General features: G+C 39.2%; 1 protein-coding gene across 1 annotated transcript in view; it reads left to right on the top strand.

The window, feature by feature from the left end:
- Positions 1-7,987, top strand: part of LOC106872700 (arrestin domain-containing protein 4) — a 173,149-nt gene that overhangs the window by 75,277 nt on the left and 89,885 nt on the right. Inside the window, exon 2 of the mRNA XM_052974887.1 lies at positions 5,712-5,782. The gene's annotated coding sequence lies outside the window, so the exon portion shown is untranslated. The remainder of the gene's footprint in view (positions 1-5,711; positions 5,783-7,987) is intronic.

Raw genomic sequence — 7,987 nt, 5'->3', positions numbered from 1 at the left:
TATATATCTACCTACCTACCTACCTATCTATTTCATGTATCTATGTGCATATATATATATATATATATATACATATATATATATATATATACATTGTCACGTCCTATAGTGTATATTATTTATTATAATCACAGATAATTCCATGGACATGTTGTTCTCAGCAATATAAATGAATCCGCAATTTATATTTTGACAGTTTCCGCTTAATATTATCAGTAAGTTATTGTTCTGGAAAAAGCTTTGTCACAAAGTGATCACAACAAGCGATACGACTTCTATTATACGCACGCACACACACACAGACACACACAGGCACACATACATACACCTCTTGACACCAACATACATAGACGCATATATTTATATATGTATGTACGTACGTATTTGTATATATATATATATATATATATATATGTATGCATAAGGTACTCTTCTGTTGAGCGATTTCTCAACTCTGGCATTCTCTGATTTTAAGATTTCAAGAATTTATGCAGAGACTTTATTGAAACTATGAAATCTATTCAAGTGATGCCAAGATCAATAATTTGAGATGCTAACAGCAACGTCGTTAATATACCGACGCATGCAACATCAATAGAACATCAGCTACGGCCTGCCATTCCGCCGAGCAGCCATCTAGAAACGTAAAATTTGTTTTATTAAGTAAAAGAGACATTTGAAAACAGTTTTCGCTGTGATTTTAAATGGTGGGTTAATCTTTCTGACAGGACAAATCAAAATTGAATGATGAAGAAGGCTGAAAAGTCTGTTGAGCATAAATAACTTTGGCAAATATGAAGAACATTGCTTGTGACGTGTTTGTTGAACCACTAGCGAAATAGCTGTGTGAGCTAGAGATGTAGCGGAATAGTGATGGAGCGAGACAAATGGAATATGCCAAATACGTAGATGGGAAGGCCGTTGTTCAAATGAGGACTCAATGCACGTGTTTGTCAGAGGGCCGATGTTTATTACTAGCAAAACACTCTACAGAAAGCTTATCTGTTACACAGGGCGAGTGATTAATACTTACTGAACTCAGATCTTCAGGGTCGCATTGTGTGCGCATGCGTATAAGTTCCAAAGAAGCTGGGTAGTCATGTTAATCGCACATATTTTAGTTTGTTAGTGTGCGTGCGTGCCTGTGTGCAAGTTTAAGTTTGGTATGGTGTGATTATGGCTAATGGATGTGTCTTGTTTAATGTTTGGCTCTAGTGATACTGTGGTGGCTGAATATGAGAGTTTAACTGTGTTTGCATGAAATATTTTGTTGTAGTAATGCTGTGGGGAAAGTGCTATCGTACAAAAAAGAAAGTCCCTACTGTGGAAATCATGGAAAGTCCCTGCAATGGAATTCATGACATCTTTGTTGTAGCGGGGATAACACCAGGTCATCTTGCGAGGCCGGTTGCATCGGTTACCTCACTTGTGTCACGGATCAATAGAAGGGGTGTAAGTTATCTCGTCATTAAATCCACTTTTATGGAGGGCGTCATTGTAGAACGGTGCGTTTTCTTGATACGGTCCTTTGGCGGACAGTCATGATATATGTAGTGAGATATATATTTTCTAACCGTGTGGTGACGGTTGGATATACGTGCATTTTTATTTCTCCAGTTTTCCTTCTCATTCCTTTTTTTTCTCTCTCCATTTCTCTCCTATCTTTCAGAAGAAGAGTGAATACGCGAAATGTTAACGGCATGTCTTTCCATTTTCCCCCATTTCCTCTACGCGAAACTAATACCATCTCTGTGTTTATTTTTTACCTCGAATTTGTGCTGTATTTTATAAAACCAAGTTGTTGATGATAGACTGCAAGATGGAGAAAACCTCGAGGTGTAGAAGTGTGACCAGTTAGTAATGGACCGGGGTGGTCATATAATGAGATGTCAATGTAGCAACTTGATCCTGTAGTGCGATGATCAGGTACTAATCTAGAGATCAAGCGTTCTATCATGACAAACATCACATAGTTTTTTTATTTGGCTCCAGATCAACCCACATCAAGCAGAGACATGATCGAAGGTATTCCAATAGTGACCAGCCCATCTTTGTCCCATGTGCTGGGAATCTAAGACCACATTGTCCAGCGTGATGTTCTATTTCGTACACGGTGTGTAAGTTGTGATTCGAGGAAGATTTAACTGTTATTTCTTGCCGATCAGGCAACCGTGTGGAGGCTGTCTGAAGTCACCCCATAATTTTTCCTGGTGGTTTGTATTTAATGTACGATGGCGTTGGCAGTGATGGTCACGACAGCGATAGCGATGCCAGTTCTTCTATTCGTATGTTTCAGCCTACACATACGTACTTATAACATACAAGCATACTTACGTATACAGACAGATGGATACACATACAGGCGTGGGCGCATACACACGGGCATACGATGTACAAGCATACATATATGAACAGACATACATGCATACATACACACACTGATACACAAATATATACACATAAATGCACACATGCATGCATATACATGGATACATATAAACACACACACACGCACGCATATGTATGCATGTATGTATGTATGTATGTATGTATGTATATGTGTGTGTGTGTATGTGTATAGGTATGTATATGCATGTATACATATGTCTTTCTCTCGGATTTTCTTTGATTTTTCAGTTTCCTGTCACATCTCTCTTCTCTCTTCTTTCTTACTTCCTCCTCCCTCTCCTCTTCTGTCCACCCTCCTCCTCTGTCTCTTCTTTCCACTACCCCTTCCACTTTCCTCATTTTGTTCTCTCTGTCTCTTTCCCCGCGCCTCTCTCTCTCTCTCTCTCTCTTCACACCCCTTTCGACTTTCTTCTTACTCTCAAACTCTCCCACCTCTTAAATCCACCCCTCACTAATCTGCTCCAGTCTCTCCTCTTCCCCCTTTTCCATTAATCTCCTCTCTCCTATCTTTCATTCTCTTTCGGTTATATTCACCGCCGAATTCCCCACAAACATCTCTCAACTGATTCAATACTTTACAATAATGGCTGCCTCGCCATTTTTAATCTCTTTTTAATCTCTTTAAGACATTTCTGAGATTTACAAATGATAAAAACAAAACGAAGAAACATAAATAACATTTGATGTCATATTGCCTGTCTGTCTGTCATACTGATAAGCTGTCATGTTGTCTGTTTGTCCCTGTTTAGCAGACATTTATTATGTCTACAAAGTAGAAAAAACAGAAAAACGACAAGAAACAACAAAACATCTATAGATGTCTTCATTTAATAACACTCGATATTAAGAGAAGAACGTACCCCTGCGGGGTACCGGATAATTACTCTTAGCGGGGTGTTTTTCACTAGCTAAATGCTCAACAAATGTTCATGAAATTATGAATTATTTGGTGGGTAGCAACACAGATCAGCGGAGTGACAAATAGAGATGGAGTAAGTTATTTTAAAGTTTAAAAGAGAATTACGGCCGTATACGTAAAGTTATAGGGATAAATGACGTTGCTGTCGTGGCGTTGGTTAAGGTGGCTATTATTTGTATCGCTGCCAGGGCGGCGAGCTAGCAGAATAGTTAACACGCCGGTCTTTGCGTTCTAAGTTCAAATTCTGCTGAGGTCGGCTTTGCCTTTCAACCTTTCGGGGTCGATAAAATAAACACCACTTGATCTCTAGGGCCGATACTATTGACTTTCCTTCAGCTCCGAAATTGCTGGCCTTGTGCCGAAATTTGAAGCCATTATTAGGATTGTTGCTGTTGTGAAAGAATGAGACAGGTTTATTGGTTAAGAACATTGGGAGTGTGTGTATGTGTGTGTGTGTGTGTGTGTGTGTGTGTGTGTGTGGTGTGTTAGAATGTTTAACTGATTGCAAATGTACATGGATGCATGTTTAAGCATATCTGTGTGCTCATTTCACGTTGCTTCAGTTTACCCAGCTGCAAATGAGAACCAGTCGGTTGCCCTTTCTTGTTCCAACAGCTACACCCTCGACGTTCCCATGGGACAAGGTGAGGACTGTATTTAAGTCTGCTCGCGACTATATAAGCACCTAAAACAATTAGCGAAGCCTAGTACTACATATCAAGTGACAGCGAAGTTAAATCGTTACTGTGCACGTGGTTGGTGATGTTACTGTAGCAATGGTTGTTGTTGTTGTGGTGGTGTTTCTGGTACTAATATCGTTCTGGTGCTGGAGGTGGTATCTGTATTGTTGTGATGTTGATGCTGTGGCTCTTATTGTTCAACACCAGCTTAACTCTGATTAATCAGACTTATTTTTAAACAACTCCATCCAAGTCTCGATTAATACAACCTTCACTTAAGCATTGTGTATCTGAGACTACATTAATATATCCTCTCTTTTCAGAACAAAAACGGTGGAAATTGAGGGAGATTTCACTGCTATTTTTTTGCCAGTCTGGTGACAACGTAGAAGTTCCCTCGTGTAATCCATTGTAGTTAATAATGTCGATGCTTTTGTTATGATCGACGCAGTTATTATGCATGGCTTCTTACTATTGCTGTTGGTAATTTTCACGATTTGTCGGTTGATGTGACTGTTGTAAATGAAACAGAGATTGCTTTTGTCCGTATTACAGCATGATATTATTGTTGTTGCTGTTGTTATTATTACTGCTGCCACGGAATAGAAAAAATCTTCATCTGTCGACAATTTTCTACAATGACACATTCCTCAGCGTAAAACAACACAAAAAGGCAACAAACGAAAACAAAGCCGTAATCAGATCAGCTTAATATTGAACCATTTACTAACAATACTACACCTTATACAGACATCAAATCTCACTGCATTTATCATAAGACGCCATCATTATACCACGTGATTCGCTCGCCCAATTAACGTTGCAGGAAACTGTCGTCTGCACAATGCCTCGACTGATCGTCTGCTCCACAAAGACAATGTCTTCGTTTGCAATCGCTGCCATAACAAAGACTCTAGTCGAGCTTTGTTGTTCCGATATTGCATCTTCACGTTTCTTTTGTTGCACCTCTTTCAGTTTTACATGCAAGTACTCACACACACACACCCACATGCACACACCCACACACACAGAGCCTCACACACAAAGACATTCTCTGAGTCATGTAATTATATATAAATGTGTGTGTATGTGTGTGTATGTGTGTGTGTGTGTGTGTGTGGTGTGTTAGAATGTTTAACTGATTGCAAATGTACATGGATGCATGTTTAAGCATATCTGTGTGCTCATATACAGATATGTGTATACACAAACATACATTCATCTATCTATCGATCTATCTATTTAATTAACTCTCTCTCTCTCTCTCTCTCTCTCTCTCTCTGTGTATACATATATATTGAAAGAAAGAGATGAATAGGTCGATAGATCGATCTCACCTATATATATCTTGTCCAACATTTTTGCTTTCCCAGAAAGTATATATTGTGATAATGGTGCACAGAAGCATCATTAAAAGCTAGTACGTTTTTGGTCGTTCCATGATAATAACAAGGATGATAATCCAGCTCCCGGCCTTTAATTAATGATAGTCAAATTGTAATATAAAAAAACTGGAGTTATATTTCTGAGCTGTCTCGAATATGACAACTGATTCTATCGATATTCTCAGAATATAACAGCCTTAACCATTCCCGGCTAAAACAATCTTATTGTCAATCTCCTGTATGTATTTGATTTAAGTCTGCTCGAAATATTGATGTTTATTTAATTAATTAATTAATTAATTAATCTATCTATTTCAGGTTTATATCTCGACAAAGTGTCATCGCAATAGCCATTCAGGTTTTCAGACTAAATGGGATTTATTTTCAAGGTAAGATATTTATTCTTTCGATCTGTATTTCATTATTATTTTTAATACGATTTTGTCCGAAACACGGCTTGAGACCACCGTAGCGTAAGGGACTGCAAAGAATGAAAAGGGTCCACATATTCAAAAGATGTTGACTAACAGAAAGCTTGAATGAATGAATATCTTGAACGAGTCGTAAACAAAAGGATAGAAGTGAGTTCCAGAAAGGCGAAATAATATCCATGGCTATCACACGTTCCACGATATCGAGATGATCAAGGTGGTTGACGTTCCTTTAACTACCGGCAGTGCAGGGAAGAGGGAATTTTCGGCGCACGCGCGCACCTGTGAGTTAGGATTTTTTGAAGAACTGTGGAGTAAACGTCAGTGTGGGATGTGAGGTGGGGTGGATGCAGTATGGGCTACGTGGGGATGAAAGACGAGAAAGTGGGGGGAATGCTAATGATAGTGAAGATTGTGGTGATGATGATGATGATGACGATGATTATAGTGATGATGATGATGATGATGATGATGATGATGATGATGATGATGATGATGATGACGATGATTATAGTGATGATGATGATAATAATAGAGGTGATGGTGGTGAGGATGATAGTGGTTGTGATCATGATAATGATGGTAGTGATGATGATGATGATGATGAGGAGGAGGAGGAGGAGGAGGATGGTGACGGTAGTGATAGGTAAATGTCGGTTCCAAAATTACCATTCGAACCGTAAAACAAAAGTAAAATTTAAAATATAAGATAATTAAGAATGTAGGGGCGAATGAAACTAAGGCGACCAAAATATAGGGGAAACAATAGAATTATGAGAGAAAGTGGGAGAGAGAGAGAGAGAGAGAGAGAGAGAGAGAGAGAGAGAGGAGGAAGAGGGAGGGGGATGGGGGAGAGGAAGTGAAAGAGAGAGAAAGAAACGGAGAGAGGGAGAAAGAGAGTAAAAGATAAAGAGAGGAAGAGAAGAAAAAGAATGTAGACGTAAAAATAGTTTTGTAGGATTGGGCTAGAATTGAAGGAAGAAAGCATACACACACACATATACACACACATATACACACACGCATATAGGCACTAACATTCAGATATATGCATTCATACATGCAGTATACATATAGATACATCACACACAAATATATAGACACAAACATACACACACACACACACGGTATCATCAAACTGTCTTCCTCCACCAATGTGGGTCAAAAAACCAAAATCTAATCATAGAGCAGTAAAATTCTAAAGATGACGGCAAGTTAAAAATCACCTTTGAAGATTTTACACACGTGATTGTTGTTCGCCGATAGTTCTGCTTTGAATTTCAAACAGAGAGGAGGTGGGTTCGAGTGGGGGCTTCAGTGTTAGAAATGTGGTACGAGTACAATGTATGTCTTCGCAAAAGAGAAAGTGGAGGTGGAAGTTGCTCGAATTGGAAGAATATGAAGAAGACTGAAGAAGATGAATAAATAAAATAGGTGATTTGATATCGATGAGGACACTATTGATTCGTATTTCCTCCTCCTCCTCCCCCTCTTTCTTTTGCTGCAAAAGTGTTCAGAATTCAATAACTACAATGGTTGTTAACATGTTCACGTGGCTTTCAGTTTTATCTCGAAGTCGGTTTCCTTTTGTAAGTTGAAATGCCGCCTACAATTAGGAAGTGTTGATTAGTTGTATAGACATAATACAGGATGTAGATAGTGAAAGGATAGACAGATACTGTGTGTAGATGTCGACTAGGTAGATAGATAGACACAGTATGCACAAGATGACTGGATAGGACTCAGTTGGTGGAGGATCAGAAAATACAAAGGCAACTGAGTAGATATTCTTTTCTACTCAAGGCACAAGACGGGGCAGTAGATTAGATCGGACCCTGTACGCAACTGGTACTTAATTTATCAAGCCCGAAAGGATGAAAGGCAAAGTCGACCTCGGGGGAATTTGAACTCAGAACGTAAAGACAGACGAAATACCGCTAAGCATTTCGCTCGGCGTGCTAACGATTCTGCCAGCTCGCCGCCTTTCATTGCCTTAATAATACTTTCTGCTATAGGTACAAGGGCCTGAAATTTGATGGGTGGGGGTGGGGGAACTAGTCGATGACATCGACACCCCCGGTACACAATTGGTTCTTATTTTATCGACCTCGAAAAGATGGAAGGTAAAGTTGACCTCGGCGGAATTTGAACTCAGAACGTAAA

The sequence above is a fragment of the Octopus bimaculoides genome, chromosome 19 (genome assembly GCF_001194135.2).
Source record: "Octopus bimaculoides isolate UCB-OBI-ISO-001 chromosome 19, ASM119413v2, whole genome shotgun sequence".
Lineage (NCBI taxonomy): Eukaryota > Metazoa > Mollusca > Cephalopoda > Octopoda > Octopodidae > Octopus > Octopus bimaculoides.
This window is presented reverse-complemented; position numbering and strand designations above follow the sequence as displayed.